This window comes from Bubalus kerabau, chromosome 3 (genome assembly GCF_029407905.1).
Source record: "Bubalus kerabau isolate K-KA32 ecotype Philippines breed swamp buffalo chromosome 3, PCC_UOA_SB_1v2, whole genome shotgun sequence".
In the NCBI taxonomy this organism is placed as follows: Eukaryota; Metazoa; Chordata; class Mammalia; order Artiodactyla; family Bovidae; genus Bubalus; species Bubalus kerabau.
The window spans coordinates 178,492,306-178,509,051 of NC_073626.1; the positions used below are offsets into that span (position 1 = coordinate 178,492,306).

The following is a 16,746-nucleotide window of genomic DNA, read 5'->3' on the forward strand; positions in this document are numbered from 1 at the left end:
ACCGCGCGCCAAGCACCCAGCTCCGGACGCGAGCTCTCGGACCCCCTTCCTGCCTCCCCTGCCCCTCCCCGCACTCTGAACTTCGGGAATCCCAGACCCCTCCCACTGGACCCCCAGTTCGGAACTGGGGACCCGGGACCTCTATAGCGCCCACGACCCTGAGAACCAGACCTCTCCCCGCTCCCCGCGGGACGCCCCGGGCCCTTGGGGAGTGCGTCCGTCTGTCTCTCACCCCGTCCCTCCCGGGACCCGGGCTCGTCCGCCAGGAGGTCCAGGCTCACCTGGGCTGGACAGGGCGGGGACCTGGCCGGGCCGGGCCGCGCCGCGTTCTCGCCCTCCGCCGCTCTCGCCCTTTAAGAGGTTCCTGCCACTTTGCCCCTTCGGGGGCCTCCACCTGCACTGACAGGGCAACTCTGGCGTGAGGCCCCGCCCCCGACCCGGGGTGCCTTAGGATTGGTGCAGGAAACTGCCAGTCAGCAGGGCGGCGGGGAGGACGGGGGAGGAACTGGGCGGGGCAGAGAGAGCGTCGCAACCGGGAAGGGGCGAGGGCTGCAGGTGCGGCCTGACGGGACGCCCAGCGATGGCCGGTAGGGTTGCTGACCCGCTGGGTCTGCGGAGGCTCGAACTGGGAGCTCCTGAATTGGCTGGTGCGGTGTCTAACGTCGTATGGCAAAAGTATGATGCAATTTGCCACGTGGTGCTACCCCCTAAGGCTGGAAGGGAGACACGGACTTGGTCACAGGGGACTAGGGAAGTAATCCTAAAGAGGACACCTGGATGACCTGTGCCATCTGTGTCAGAGTCAGTACTTTGAAGCTGAGTTTCTTCAACTATAAATCTTGAAGAATATTTTCCTGAGAATTAGCAATATATGTTAAGTACCAAGCGCAGGGCTGGGGCACGGTGGGTGGTCTTCAGAAAATGTGGACTCTGGTCCCCTTTATTCGCATCTTCCCACTAAGAGACTTTGCCTTCCTTATCGTCTGTCCCATCAGCGCTGGAAGGGGCTTACATAGTCACTTGTCCAAATCCCCTCCCCTCTGTATCACATTCCAGAGCTGTGCTCACAGACTTCCAGGTGGCTCACTGGTAAAAGCATCTGCTTACCAATGCAGGAGACGAGGGTTCAATCCCTGGGGCAGGAAGATCCCCTGGAGAAGGAAATAGCAATCCACTCCAGTATTCTTATTGGGAAATCCCATGGACAGAGGAGCCTGGAGGAGTACAGCCCATAGGGCCATGGACATGACTGAGCACGCATGAACGCACACACTTTCAGTGATGGGAAGCTTATCACTTCCCAGTCAGGCCTCCTTCACTTTAAACCCGTCCGAACTCTGCCCTTTAGGAGTCCTGCCCACAGAGAACAAACCTAATCCCTCTTCCTTGCTAAGGACTTAGAGAATCACAAAATCATAGGCTACTTCAAGTTGGAGACCCATGAATCCCTTTTGGGGGCAAATGGGACATAGAGAAGGTCACTAACAAGTGACTTCCTGTGACTTCAATGGTCCTTCTATTAGATGGACTCAGGAATCAGATTGCCGAGAGTCAGAACCTGCTACTACTTACAAGCTGTGGGCCGTTAAGTGAAATAACCCATGTAAAGTACTAATAAGAACAGTGCCAGTCTCAGGGTAAGCATTCCCGAAGTGTTAGCCTTTATTATAGAAATTCATGTTTTGCCCCCCAAATTCACCGAAGCCCCCTTTGGGTCAAGTCTTAGTCTTTAGTTTTCAGGCCCCGGTCCCTGCCTTCAAGAAGCTCACAGTCTAGCAGAGGAAGGTCTGAGCCCCCACACCTTCTGATAAAGGTGCACAGTCTCCAGTGCACACCACAGGGGCTACAGTTTCTTTAACCAGAAATCTGGACCCTTGAGACCCTTGCAGTCCCTCGCCCAATGGACCCCATAGGGAAAGCTGACACACACCCAGGTTCCCAAGCCTACCGACACACCTTTCACTTGTCCACATTCTCACCTGCCCACCAGGTGGTATGGCTCAGCCCAGTGGTAAAGAGTTTGGGATTTGCAGATGATGGAGTCTAGGCTCTTCCACTTAGCCGCTCCGTACCTCTGGGTAAATCCCTTTCCCTCTGGATTAATAATAGCCCCAACTTCACATAGAGCTGTTGGGAAAATTAAATAAACATGTGAAAATACATATGCAAATACCCGGTAATGGTTCCCGTGTTATTTTTTTAATTGCTCCCACGTGTATTCGCGCACCCTGGAGAGAGCAGGCTGTGAATGCCTTGATTTAGCCTCCGCAAAAGGGGTTTCCTTCCCCTTTTCTGACTCTCCTCCTCTATCGAAAGGGCGGGGCGCGGAGAATCCCGCAGCGGCCCAGACGCGGCTATTCTAAGGAACTGCCGCAGGCCCCACCCCCTCCTGATGGGGGCGAGCACTTGGCTCCTCCTCTCTTAGGCTGGAGCTGCCTGTGGGTGACTCAGCAGCGCCTGCGCCTGCCCCGGCCTGATAAGTGTGTGTGCCTGGGAATGTGTGTGTGGTGAGGGTGGCCAGGGAGGGCTCTGTATTTCTGAGTTTGTGCCTGGGATGTCCACGTGGGAGTGTTCTTGTGACCTTGACCTAGTGTGTGTCTCTCATCTCTGTGTATTGTGGAGTGGGGCAGATGCATTTATGGGTGTGACAATGTGCCCTTGATGGTGAGTTTGCACAGAGGGTGTGCCTCTGTTTGTGTCTCTCTGTGTTGTCATATAAACTGGTGCCTCCCCCACCTCCCGCCAGGCCCTGGGGCCCTGGAGCCCTTGCCCAGGACCCTCTCTCAGGACACAGCCTGGGTTTCTTGTTGAAGTGACATGTGCACTTGTGTGGGTGAAACTCGCTGGATTGGGGGGGCCAGTGGGATGGGTGGATGCTGTCCCTGAGTGGACTTCAAGCCCCCTGCCCCCCTTGCCTCTGCCAGTGAAGTCTCCACCTCCCTCCCCAGACTTGGTGTTATTTGCCTCCTGAGATGCTCCCTCTGGGGGAGTCCTCCAGAGGAGGTGATCACTGTTATTTTACCTGTATTCTTTCATTTGATTCCTGTGAATCCTTATAGCCTAAAGTGTTCTAAAGAGGGTCTGAGATTATAATTCTCATTAAAAGAATATCTGGCAAATTAAATAAAAATAAAAAAAATAAAGAGGGTCTGAGAGCAGAAGATAGCCAAGGTCACACAGCTTTTAAGGGTTATAAGCAGGCAACAGATCTCTGCCCCCCGAGCTGAGCACCAAGTGTGCCTGGGGCCTGGGGGGGACTGATAAGCTTGGGGCGCAGGGAACGAACCTGTTTTTGTCTCCCCCTCTTCCTCTGAGTTGCCTGGGCCTCCAGCCAACTCCTTATCCTGCCAGAGCCTGGGCTCTGCCATCAGCCTCCACTGGGTAATTGGGTCTTGAGTTGGGTGATTAAGAGGCCAAGGAATGGGCTAGGGGCTTAGAGGGTAGAGGGTGGGAGGCAGGGCCAGTAGGAGAGCGTCTGTTGCATCAACAAAACTTAATTGAGCTCTTTATTCAAAACTGACCAATGCCCAGTCTAAGTGAGGAAGGGTGTCACAAGACCAGGTCACAAGGAACAGTGGAGACAGCATGGGAAGCTCAGGCAGGAGGCAGGGGTTGGAATCTGTTGCAGGTTTGAATCCCGATCTCACCATTCTCAGGGGTGGGCATAGGACCCAGCCAGTCATATTTCTCTCCTAGCCTGACTGTCTCCTCACCAGTCAAATGAGGTCATGGCACTCATCCTGTCATCCTTTCCTGACTCCGGGACATTAAGACTCTAAGATAATTAGATGGAAAGCCATTTGTAAATTGAAAGTTGCTCTCCATACATAATGGACATTCATTCCTGTTGAGATTCATGGCCTCCTGTGATGAAGGCCCTAAAGAAGCTGTGTACCCAGAGCCCAGGGAAGGGAAAAGGATTCCATCTGCAGGAGTAGGGAAGATTGCCTGGAGAAGGGACCTTCCAGCTAGACTTTTAAGGGTGACTTTACTGTATGGAAATGGAAGAGGGCCTTCCAGGGGAGGACAGCCTGCACAAGGCCTGGAAATAGAATAGTGAAGGTGTGCTCTGGGAACAGAAAATGGTCCAGTATATGTGGAGCACAGAGTGCATCGTGTGACCGAATAGTGGAAGGCCTTGAATGCCAGGTTAAGAGCTGGGCAGGTGGTGGGGGAGAAGAGATGCTGACATTTGGGTCAGCCAGGGAGTCTTGGGGGTAGAGACAGCCATGTGCTGGCTTGCCTTTGGCAGTCACCTGGGGGCACCTGAAGTGGAGAGAGAGAAAATTGATGAGCGGTGGTTCAGGGACCCTGTTCCTATCCAACCGAAGCCCACGGCTGATCCCCAGGATAACATTAAGGTGGGCAAGAGGCTGCAGAGCCCCCTCCAAGGGAGAGATGGGGGTTGGCGGGGATGCAGAAAAAGCCGAGTCAGATGCCCCAGTCTGGGGAAAGATGCATGCAGGGGCAGAGAGGGTGCCCACCAATAAACACGGAAGGTCTCTGAAGGCCCCGCTGCCCCCAGAGGGCCTCTGCTTTGCTAAGGTGTGGGGAGGGGGCCAATCCCACCAGGAGAACCCCTTCCCAAGCAAGGTGCCATCTCCAGAAGCCCCTTTTCAAACAGCAGTGGTTGCCAGCGATTGGTTTATTGTATATCTGCCAGGTATGTCACTAACCCATTCCCGTGAGTTCCCCTTATTTTATAGCTGAGGCTGGGAGAGGTGAAATGATCTACTTGCAATCACACAACTAGTCAATGACAAGGCCAGGACTTGAAAGCAGCATTCCCTGTTTCCTGAGAGGGAAGGAAAGAGCTGATGGGATATTTGTGGGCAAGGCTTAAGATTTGGCTAGTTGGGGCCAGGAATCTGGGAGGAGCGAAGAGGAAAGATGGTGTCTGCTGCCACCTTGTGGTCCATAGAGCTGCTGCAGTGGAAGTGTGGAGCCCGCCACCCGGGCTGCCAGAGGGAGCTCGGCCTGGGACTGAGGCTGCTTTGGGTGCCTGAGGGTCAGCTCCAAGGCAGGGGTTGTCATGAGAGGGTGGGCATTCAAATGAGAGTCTCCCAGATTGCAAGCCCAACTCACTGTGATGTGTGAGGCCCTTGACACGTCTCTTACTCTCATTCCTCAGTTTCTCTCACTGCCTTTGAGAGGATGAAAAGAGATCCTCTTTACTCCTGTGAAGACCCTCACAGCCTTTACTCATCTTTGAAGTTGGAAAAACTCAGGACCTAGTGGGCAGGTCCAGGATTGGGGGGCTTCTTTGGGGGCTTCTTTGGGGGTCTCTCTTTTTTTTTTAAGTGAATGTAAAGAGTAAATGAACAATGCAAAGGGATAGAAGAAAACGATAGAATGGGAAAGACTAGAGATCTCTTCAAGAAAATTGGAAATATCAAGGAAACATTTCATGCAAGGATGGACACGATAAAGGAGAGAAACGGTAACGACCTAACAGAAGCAGAAGGGATTAAAAAGAGGTGGCGAGAATAGAGGAACTACATGAAAAAACTCTTAATGACCCAGATAACCACAATGGTGTGATCACTCACCTAGAGCCAGACATCCTGGACTGTGAAGTCAAGTGGGCTTTAGGAAGTAGTACTAGGAACAAAATTGTGTACTAGGAGGTGACAGAATTCCAGCTGAGCTATTTCAAATCCTAAAAGATGATTCTGTGAAAGTGCTGCACTCAACATGCCAGCAAATTTTAAAAACTCAGCAGTGGCCACAGGACTGGAAAAATCATTTTTCATTCCAATGCCAAAGAAGGGCAATGCCAAAGAATGTTCAAACTATGGTACAACTGCACTCATTTAACATACTAGCAAGGTAATGCTCAAAATCCTTTAAGCTAGGCTTCAGCAGTATGTGAACTGAGAAATTCCAGATTCATAAGCTGGACTTCAAAGAGGCAAAGGAAGCAGAGATCAAGCAGCTAACATTAGTTGGATCATGGAGAAAGCAGAGGAGTTCCAGAAAGACATCAACTTCTGCTTCATTGACTACCCTAAAGCCTTTGACTGTATGCATCACAAAAAATTGGAAAATTCTTAAAGAGATGGGAATACCAGACCACCTTACCTATCTCCTGAGAAACCTGTATGTGGGTCAAGAAGCAACATTTAGAACCAGACATGGAACAACTGACTTGTTCAAAATTGGGAAACGAGTACGACAAGGCTGTATATTGTTGCCCTGCTTATTTAACTTATATGCAGAGTGTGTGCTGTTGCTCAGTCATGTCTGACTCTTTGCAACCCCATGGACTGTAGCACACCAGGCTCATCTGTCCATGGGATACCCTGGCAAGAACACTGGAGTGGTTTGCCATTTCCTACCCCAGGGAATCTTCTTGACCGAAGGATCGAACCCTGGGTCTATATGCAGAGTACATCATGTGAAATGCTGGGCTGAATGCATCACAAGCTATAATCAAGTTTGCTGGGAGAAATATCACCAACCTAACATATGCAGATGATACCACTCTATAGCAAAAAGTGAAGAGGAACTAAAGAGCCTCTTGATGAAGGTGAAAGAGGAAAGTGAAAAACCAGGCTTGAAACTCAACGTTAAAAAACTAAGATCATTAAAAAAAAAAAAAAACTAAGATCATGGCATCTGGTCCCATCACTTCATGGCAAATAGAAGGGAAAAAAGTGGAAGCAGTGACAGATTTTATTTTCTTGGGCTCCAAAATCACTGTAGACAGTGACTGAAGCCATGAAATTAAAAGATGCTTCCTCCTTGGAAAGAAAACTATGACAAACCTAGACAGTGTATTAAAAAGCAGGGACATCACATTGCCAACAAAGGTGCATAGAGTCAGAGCTATGGTTTTTCCAATAGTCATGTACAGATATGAGAGTTGGTTCATAAAGAAGCCTAAGTGATGAAGAATTGATGCTTTCGAACAGTGGTGCTGGAGAAAGACTCTTGAGTGCCTTGAACAGCAAGAAGATCAAATCAGTCAGTCCTAAAGGAAATTAACACTGAATATTCATTGGAAGGTCTGTTGCTGAAGCTCCAATACTTTGGCCACCTGATGCAAAGAGCAAACTCATTGGAAAAGACCCTGATGATGGGAAAGATTGAGGGCAGGTGGAGAAGGGGGCAACAGAGGATGAGATGGTTAGATAGCATCACCGACTCAGTGGACATGAATCTGAGGAAGCTCTAACCTGGCATGATACAGTCCATGAGATCACAGAATCTGACATAACTTAGTGACTGAACAACAAAGAAATAAAAAATGCCTGTAGCACTTAGGGCTTCCCAGGTGGCGCTAGTGGTAAAGAACCAGCCTGCCAATACAGGAGACATAAGAGACATGGGTTCAATCCCTGGGCCAGGAAGATCCTCTGAAGGAGTGCATGGCAACCTTCTCCAGTATTCTTGCCTGGAGAATCCCATGGACAGAGGAGCTTGGCGGGCTACAGTCCATAGGGTTGCAAAGAGTCAAACACAACTGAAGCAACTTAGTTCGCATGCATGTAGCCACTCGAGGATGCAGGACACAAGTGGGAAGAAGGGAAAGTCAGAATGGAAAGAGACGGTGCTTTTAACCAACTGAAGTTAATGTATTTCACTTTTGCAAGTTTTATAGACATTTACGACCTTGTGAACACAAGGCCGAAGGACCTATGCAAGTGTGAAGCCTTGACTGACACATAAACCTCATGGTGAGTCCACCCCTAGGCCTGGCAGGGTCAAGTATTAGGTACACATGGGAGATGTGGGAATTCTGAATCCAGAGCAGGATCTGGGTTCGTGTCTCCCAACCAATCCCCTTCACCCCAGCCCCACTGCCATACCCCACAGCCAGGCTCTTCACCCATGTCCTCCAGAGCTGCTGACCTGGACCTTGTGTGTGGCCACATCCTAACAGCTAGGTTGCTCCAGCCAGGACTGCTCGGGGATCTTGTTCCATCCAGTCCGACCCTCATTTGCTTTCCAGACTTGGAGGTCCCAGGCCATAAGCCCCAGGAAGCCTTCTCTGCCTGCCCTCACCTCCCCAGGCAGTGCCAGCACTGTGCTTGGCACTTTGGTCCACACAGAGTCGTTGTCTGAATCCCTGAAGTGCTGTCTGTAGGGTGTCATCCACGTGTGGTCAGCCTAGATGGACATCCTAAGGCCCTCCTCTTCAGCGAGGCCTAAGGGGTGGAGGGTGAGAGACAAAGAAAGGACTCAGACCCAGTTCTAGCCCTCCTCTAGCTCATAATCTGGTGGTCAGGTAAGATGGAGACTGAGTCTTAAAATTTTCAGGCCTGGCAGTAACCTTGAGACGGACGAGTCTAAGTGATATCAAACTCATTTAGCCACAGAAGCTCAGTGTAAGAAACAGAGAGAAGCAGGACTATGCTGAGTGAAGCGATGGGTGTAAGAGGATATGGAAATTCTGTTTGCTTGGCCTCCCCCAGCCCTTCTAAGAAACTGAGAGTTGAAACCACTAAGATCAAGTTGTTTTAACAGAGGCCTAGCAAGGATAACGCTAGGAGTCGGACACGACTGAGCGACTTCACTTTCACTTTTCACTTGCATGCATTGGAAAAGGAAATGGCAACCCACTCCAGTGTTCTTGCCCGGAGAATCCCAGGGACGGGGGAGCCTGGTGGGCTGCCATCTATGGGGTCGCACAGAGTCGGACATGACTGAAATGACTTAGCAGCAGCAGCAGCAAGGATAACGGATGTGACCAAGGTCACAGAACAAGTTAGTAGCCAAGGATGTAGTCAAACCTAGTGAAACTGTACCCCATAGGATTAAAAAAATCCTGAAACCATGCCACATAGGGTTAACAGAAACAGGTAACTATTAGAAATTCTTGGGCTTGTCTTACAGAACAGCAGGTAAAGGAATGGTTTGAAAAAAAAAAAAAAACAACAACAACCCTCTGCTTGTAACCTGCCTCCACTGACCAAGCTCACTTAATTATTTTCTGACTCCTTAATCACCCCTATAGATAACACCTCTGAGATATGGGTCACTACGGTAACAGGAGCTTATGTTATTTTCCAGGAGATTGGAGTCAGCTCCCGTCCAGTTCAAGCTGGCTAGGACTGGATCAGACCACTCACCCTAAAACTGGGCCTGCACAGAAGTCAGATGAATGACCTTTGGACAACAGAGGCCAAAAACTCCACCCTCAGATCATGTTGCTGCTGCTGCTGCTGCTAAGTCGCTTCAGTCGTGTCCGACTCTGTGCGACCCCATAGACGGCTGCCCACCAGGCTCCCCCGTCCCTGGGATTCTCCAGGCAAGAACATCGGAGTGGGTTGCCATTTCCTTCTCCAGTGCATAAAAGTGAAAAGTGAAAGTGAAGTCACTGAGTTGTGTCCGACTCCTAGTGACCCCACAGACTGCAGCCTACCAGGCTCCTCCGTCCTTGGGATTTTCCAGGCAAGAGTACTGGAGTGGGTTACCATTGCCTTCTCCGCAGATCATGCTAAGCACCTCCATTGTTGAGCATACATCCTAGAAAGAAGCCATGTCATTCAGATGCACCTGCACAGAACCCCGATTACCTCACCTTTTCCCCACCTCCAACCGCCTTTCCCAGTGCTGAGACTCTGCTTCTTTATCCCATAAACATCCCCAGCCCTTCACCTTCAGGGAGGCAGATCTGAGATTTCTTCTCCTGTCTCCTCACTTGGCTGCCTTATTAATAAACCCTTTCTCTGCTGCAAATAGTGGCAGATTTTGTATTTTTTGAGCTCCAAAATCACTATGGATGGTGACTGTGCCATGAAATTAAAAGACCTTGCTCCTTGGAAGAAAAGCTATGACAAAGAGCATATTAAAAAGCAGAGACATTACCTTGCTGACAAAGGTCCATCAAAGCTATGGTTTTTCCAGTAGTCATGTATGGATGTGAGGGTTGGACCATAAAGAAGGCTGAGTGCCAAAGAATTGATGCTTTCAAACTGTGGTGCTGGAAAAGACTCTTGAGAGTCCCTTGGATGGCAAGGAGATCAAACCAGTCAATCCTAAAGGAAATCAACCCTGAATATTCATTGGAAGGACTGATGCTGAAGATGAAACTCCAATACTTTGGCCACCTGATGCAAAGGACTGACTCACTGGAAAAGACCCTGATTCTGGGAAAGACTGAGGGCAGGAGGAGAAGGGGATGACAGGGAATGAGATGGTTGGATGGCATCACTGACTCAATGGACCAGTTTGAGCAAACTCCAGGAGACAGTGAAGGACAGGGAAACCTGATGTGCTGCAGTCCATGGGGTTGCAAAGATTCAGACATGACTTAGCAGCTGAACAGCAATAACTGCTGCAAACTTCTGCATCTCAGCATCTGACATGCTGCATGTCAAGCAGATGAACCTGGTTCAGTAGCACTAAGTCTGCCTGCCCAGGTTTCAGGCTGTCTTTGCTCAGCCTCAGTACTGGACAGTCAGGGCTGAAACATCCTTCCCACCCCTGATTCACATCTCCCTCCAGTCTCATTCTGGATTCTGTATCCACTCAGCAAAGCCAGAACGGTGAAGAGAGGCTCAAAGTGGTCCCAGGGGCCATGGGAGTGGGACAGCAAGGAAGAGGGGCCCTTTTGGAGCCCATGCTGAATAAGGGGAAAGACTGGGCTTTTGTCTGTTTGCTCACTGCTATCCTCTGTCTTAGCACAGAGCCTGCCACTCTGTTGGCATTATTAGTTGAATGAATGGATTTGAGTTAGCAGCTCAGGGGATTCTTCTTGGGTGGGGAAATCATCCCTCCAGGTTGACCTCATCCATCTCTGGGTGTTTCCTCTGGTCCTCTGGGGGTTGGAATCTGGCCTGGACTTCCTGTAGGTCCTAGTAAATATTTCAGCTTCGTTGTGTCTTCCTTCTCTTTCTCTCTGGAGCAATGTCCTATCAGAGGAAGCTGTTGTGTGACTTTGGGCAAGTCACTTCCCCTCTCTGAGCCACCAGCTCAGAAATTTTTGTCAAAAATACTCACTTTAAAGTGTTTTTAATTATTCACTTTAAATATTTATTATGACTTTTCATGTGCCAGGCACTGCATAAGGCCCATGGGGTAGAAAGAATAAAAGAGGTAATAACTTGAAAGGATAAGAGTGCCTGGTACATAATGGATGGTCAGTCATAGTTCTCCATGCTCATCCAATATTCCCAACAGAATGCCCCACCTCGTTCAAGACCCTCTTTCAGGAACCAGTTCCAGTCCACAGCTTCCAGGGATGAGAGAGCTTGCCAGGTGGATCAGCTGTGGACAGCAGAACAGGGGAACTGCTAAGTCACTTAAGTCGTGTCCGACTCTGTGTGACCCCATAGATGGCAGCCCACCAGGCCCCCCTGTCCCTGGGATTCTCCAGGCAAGAACACTGGAGTGGGGTGCCATTTCCTTCTCCAGTGCATGAAAGTGAAAAGTGAAAGTGAAGTCGCTCAGTCTTGTCCGACTCTCAGCGACCCCATGGACTGCAGCCCACCAGGATCCTCCATCCATGGGATTTTCCAGGCAAGAGTACTGTAGTGGGGTGCCACTGCCTTCTCCAAGAACAGGGGAAAGTGGGGACCAAATAAGGGTGCTAATGCCACACAAGACCAGTAGGTGGCAGAAGCGTCTGGGAAATGAGCTTGTCTCCTTGTTCAGTTCAGTGGATCAGTCGTGCCCAGCCGAGTCTGACTCCTTGCGACCCCAAGGACTGCAGCACGCCAGGCCTCCCTGTCCATCACCAACTCCTGGAGTTCACTCAAATTCATGTCCATTGAGTCAGTGATGCCATCCAACCATCTCATCCTCTGTCATCCCCTTCTCCTCCTGCCCTCAATCTTTCGCAGCATCAGGGTATTTTCAAGAGTCAGTTCTTCTCATCAGGTGGCCAAAATATTGGAGTTTCAGCTTCAACATCAGTCCTTCCAATGAACACCCAGGACTGATCTCCTTTAGGATGGACTGGTTGGATCTCCTTGCAGTCCAAGGGACTCTCAAGAGTCTTCTCCAACACCACAGTTCAAAAGCATTAATTCTTCGGCACTCAGCTTTCTTTATAGTCCAACTCTCACATCCATACATGACTGCTGGAAAAACCATAGCTTTGACTATACGCACCTTTGTCGGCAAAGTAATGTCTCTGCTTTTTAATACGCTGTTGCCACAGCTTTTTTTCCAAGGAGCAAGCGTCTTTTAATGACACAGAGTGCGGACCCCATTTCAGAGGGTTCTAGAATCATGGTGGACCTCCAGGGGCTCCCCTGGGTAAAGGGAGTACTTTCAAATGTCAACAGAATGGGGAACTATGGGTGATGTTTTCCCCTTCTTTTTAAGCTTATTCTCAGTCTCTATAATGAGCATTCTATAATGACTATAAACATCACTGAAGGGGAAAAAAAAAAAAAAAACCTGTGTTCCCTTCCACCATATTTCCTTCCCCCTCCCCACGCCCCCGTTAGGAAACAGCTAGGTTTCCGAGTCTGGGCAGTGCTGTGGGGGCCCAGCCACCTTCTGAGAAAGGGCAGGTCTTGCTCAGCATGGGGGTGGGGTGGGGGTCTGATAGCAGCTGCAAGATATCCCAGCAGGGCCAAGAGTCAGCACAGAGCAATCCAGGAAGGCTCCCTGGAGGCAGAGGAAGCGGCGCTGACCTGGAAGTGTGATGACGTTGGCACCTGAGAGGAGCCTGCACCACCTGCCCCATTTTTCTGAGAACTGCCCGCCCTTGGGCTGGGCCTCGGCAGCCCCGTCCCTGTAGAGGGTCCCCTTCTCTCTCCAAGGGCTTTTGAGGTGGTGGACAGGCAAGACTGAGCTCAGGCTCCTAGCATCCTCCACTGGGAAGGAGCACGGAGAAGTCATCTGGACTTTTGAGGCAACTGGAAGCTATTGAAGGTGAAAAGCAGAGTGTGTTTCCCCATCAATAATAATGCGCCCTCGTTACAAGACAGCTGCTGTCTTGTTGGGTCCTGAAGAGAATCCTGGTTACAGTAACTGCTCTCCTGTTTTACAAATAAGGAAAGAGATGCCCGGAGTGGTCCCGCAGATATGCTTTTCCTCGGGGCATACATACAGCGGTGAAGAAAGAAAATCTCTAGCGTGCACATACTCAAATGCCTAAAGCTCTGGTGCGCGCTTCCCTCTCCTCTTCCCTCCCCCCACACACACCCTCAGAGCTGTTCTTTCCAGCCTCTGGGCGGTTCTTTGAGGAGGGTGAGGCCAAGCAGTCAGGCCCCCTTCCTCCCCGGAGCAGCCTGGTAGCCCCGCTGCCATTGCCGCCCACACTGCCGCTGGGGGTCGCGGTTGAGCTCCGAGTCTCCCCCGTGTTGGACCTCACCCCCTCGACACAGCAGGCCCCAGGTGGGCAGCCCAGGACTAGGGCTCCGGGCTCAGAAGGGAGGCTGTCTCGAGGGGAAGAGGGGCTCTGTGCCCCGATGCCTTCTTCAGGACCTGGTCTCACACGGCGGGGAGGCAGGTCCTGGGACCGGAAGTCCACCTTCCAAAGTTACAGAGTAACCTCGGGGCCAGCATCTATTTGAGGAGAAAACCCTGAGGAGGTGGGGACGCTCTCTGAGGCGTCAGGCTCTGACTCCCGCTCCTAGGGGGCCCTTGAACGCGCACAGAGGAGATTTGGGTCTTTTATGACCAAAGGCTTCCCTGGTGGCTCAGCTGGTAAAGATATCTGCCTGCAATGCTGGAGACCTGGGTTCGATCCCTGGGTTGGGAAGATCCCCTGGAGAAGGGAAAGGCTACCCACTCCAGTATTCTGGCCTGGAGAATTCGATGGACTGTGTAGTCCATGGGGTCGCAAAGAGTCGGACACGACTGAGAGACTTTCACTTTCATGACCAAAGGCAGGGCCCTTGTAGGGCAGGTGGGAGGGGGAGGGAGGGAGAGGGGATTAGTGGGAGCCCCAACAGGCTTGCGAGCATGTGGGCCTTAGATTAGGGGGGTGGGCCACAGGGAAGAAGGCGGAGTCAATCTGGAGGGAAGGGGTGGGGCACATGCTAGGAAGTGGCTACAGCTGTCTCTTGTGTCCCCTTCTCCCATCAGATCGGTTTATGACACGGGCTCAGTAATTGCAGTGGGCTTAGTTGCCCTGAGTTATGTGGGATCTTATTTCCCTGACCAGGGATGGAACCCACGTCCCCTACATTCTTAACCACTGGACCACCAGGGAAGTCCCAGACGGGGTTCTTCAGGACAGTGTCACATCACCGGTGCTGAGTCAGGTCCTGAGGGTGGGGCTATACTTCTCGCTCTGTGAGCAGGCAGGTCTAGGTCATCCCCCCACAAACTGGGCTCCCCTCATGAGAGGACCACAGTGGGTGTGCAAAAGAAACAGCCGGAGATTGCAGACACTGAGAACAGGGCTCACTTTATTGGGAAAACAGAAAGTCGGGTCCTTGGTCCCCAGATGGAACCTGGGAGAGGCAAAAGCCAGGTGTCTGAGTCAAGCTTCGTTTCTGACATGCCTGCCTCCCTCACCCACAAAGGGGGCCAACTCCAATGACACACACTGGACCCCTAGAGGGCCTCTGGTTCTCCCAGTCTCTGCCAAATGCCCAGGGCATTTTACCAATAGATGTCTGTTTCTGGGATCGAGGAACATGAGGGAACCATCTCTTTCTCTCCCAGGAAGGCAGTGCCCTCAGAATCCATCAACCCATGTCCATGGTGCAGAGGCTCAGAGAGGGACAAAAGCCCTGCCCAGGGGCACACAGCAAGTGGGAGATGGAGAGTCAAACACGTTCCCTGTCTACTGGCTTGGGACTCGTTTCAAGAGGAGATTCTAGAAGATGAGCCCATTGGATGGATGTCGCCTGCACTGACACCTGCCCGGGGAATCCATCCCCGTGACTCAACCATGCAAGCCAGGAGGCCCAGGCCAGTGCCACCTGGGGACCTTTCTTCCCTCCCAGGCTGTGCCCCAATCTAGAGTCTCGGAGACCTGGCAAGGATCAAAGGAGACAGCTCTGTAGAAGGTACTTGGGGAGAAGATATCCTCTTGAAGTTTGCTTCTCCAATGCATGCTGTCCCACCTTCTGAAACTCAAACTCAAGCAGATGGCTAAAAAGGAAAGTTCTTTGCTCCTGACCAACCTACAGCATTCAGAGATGGGGTCGGAGCAGGGATAAACAAGAACATTAGATAATGTTAAAAAAAGCTCCATTTGTTGAGGACTCACTGCATGCCAAGCACGTCTCTCCTCCACTCAGTAGAACAACTACTGTGTGTCACTGCAGTTCAGTTGCCAGGAACGCTTGTGTGACCCACACAGACAGGTCCTTCACTCATAGCTTCTTTGTAAATCCCCACAACTTCTTACCAGGGGAGCATCATTGTCCATGATGGACAAAATGGGCTCAAGGAGTGAAGTGACTTCCTGAGGTCACACAGCACAGACATGGTAGGCAGTCCACAAATTCACAGAGCAAAGCAGTCTTCCGAGGCAGAGGGTGACTGGATGGGAGAGAAGCAACTGCCAAAGTCACAGCAGTTTCTCGGGCGGCCCAGCCAGTGCCCCTGCCGCCCAGGTGATGAGACACAGAGCCTGCCAGGGAGGGTGCTCCATTCACACTTGTGACCTGGACGCGAGGGTCTCCCTAGTACCCCTTCGTGTAATCACAGAGTGTCCGCTTGGGAGTCAGGCATGCAGAGGAAGTGGACTTGACAGACCCAAGACAGCATTCTAGCCGGATCAGCCATGGACCAGCTGTGTGCCCTTAGGCAAGTCATTGCCCTCTCTGAGCCTCAGTTTTCTCACCTATAAAATAGGGGTAACAGTAATGCCTATTCATAGTTATGCTGTGAAGATGAAGTGTTACCCCACGTCTAGTGCCTAGAACAACGAAGGGCCCTACGTGCTGTCTGTATTCCCTGGGGTGATGACACTGGCCTCTCACCGAGAAGGGGATGCGAAGGCACTCCGTGTCCAGGAAGAGCTGCACACAGGTGGGGCTCGTGGCAGGTGCCGCCGGTGAACCAGAGACTGAGCAAGCCCCAAGCCTAGCACTCTGCTCCATCAGGAGGTCCATCCTAACCGCATCAGCTCCCCTCCAGCTACCATTTTGAATTTCCAAGCTGCCCTCCCCGAGAACCACCCAGCCTGCAATTCGAGCCCCTGCTAGAGCCTCCTCACCCATCACCTCCCCTGACTCCATACTATGTGCGCAGTGCCCAGAAATGAAATAAAGGAAGAGATGATCATGAGTAAATAAATGATAAGAGAAAAGGGTGTGTGTGTGTGAGTGCTGGAGTCAGGATCCACGGGGACCACTTCCTAGGGGTTTTGGAGTCCCTGAGCTGACTCCCAGCCTGGATCTGCGGTAGTTGCCAGGCAGGAAGGCAGGCAGAGGCCAGGCTGAGGATCTGCTGCTGACAACCAAGGGGCTGGTCTTGGGTCAGGGGCCCAGCGGAGGCCCAACCTGGACTGTTGCTCCTCCTCTCTTAGGACATGGTGACCCCTCTTCATCTTGGGGAACATCTCAAATTCCAAGCCAAGCAAACCTCCCTAGACAGCAGCTTCTGGCACCCCCATTCTTATTACAGAAGAACCCTGGCTTGGAGGCCTACTATGCACCCTGGTGGCTCAGTCGGTAAAGAATCTGCCTGCAGTGCAGGAGACCCAGGTTCGATCCCTGGGTCGGGAAGATCCCCTGGAGAAGGAAATGGCAACCCACTTCAGTATCCTTGCCTGGAAAACCCCATGAACAGAGGAGCCTGGTGGGCTGCAGTCCACGGGGTCGAAAAGAGTTGGGCACGACTGAGCGACTAACACTTTCACTTTTCATGTGCCCTGTCCGACCT

The 16,746-nt window shown here is 51.4% G+C and overlaps 1 protein-coding gene and 1 long non-coding RNA gene across 3 annotated transcripts in view; one reads left to right on the forward strand and one right to left on the reverse strand.

Moving 5' to 3' along the window:
* The window catches only part of EPB41 (erythrocyte membrane protein band 4.1), a 180,818-nt gene extending 180,391 nt beyond the window's left edge, over positions 1–427 (reverse strand). Inside the window, exon 1 of one of the 2 annotated variants that reach the window (XM_055573918.1) lies at positions 282–427. The gene's annotated coding sequence lies outside the window, so the exon portion shown is untranslated. Of the gene's footprint in view, positions 1–232 lie in introns of both variants that reach the window. The other variant, XM_055573920.1, reaches the window with a different exon arrangement.
* Positions 428–1,962: 1,535 nt separating this feature from the next.
* LOC129646943 (uncharacterized) lies at positions 1,963–9,764 on the forward strand. Its single transcript, XR_008712219.1, has 2 exons — positions 1,963–2,482; positions 9,016–9,764. It is a non-coding gene; the product is annotated as an uncharacterized LOC129646943 (long non-coding RNA).
* Positions 9,765–16,746: the final 6,982 nt, after the last annotated feature.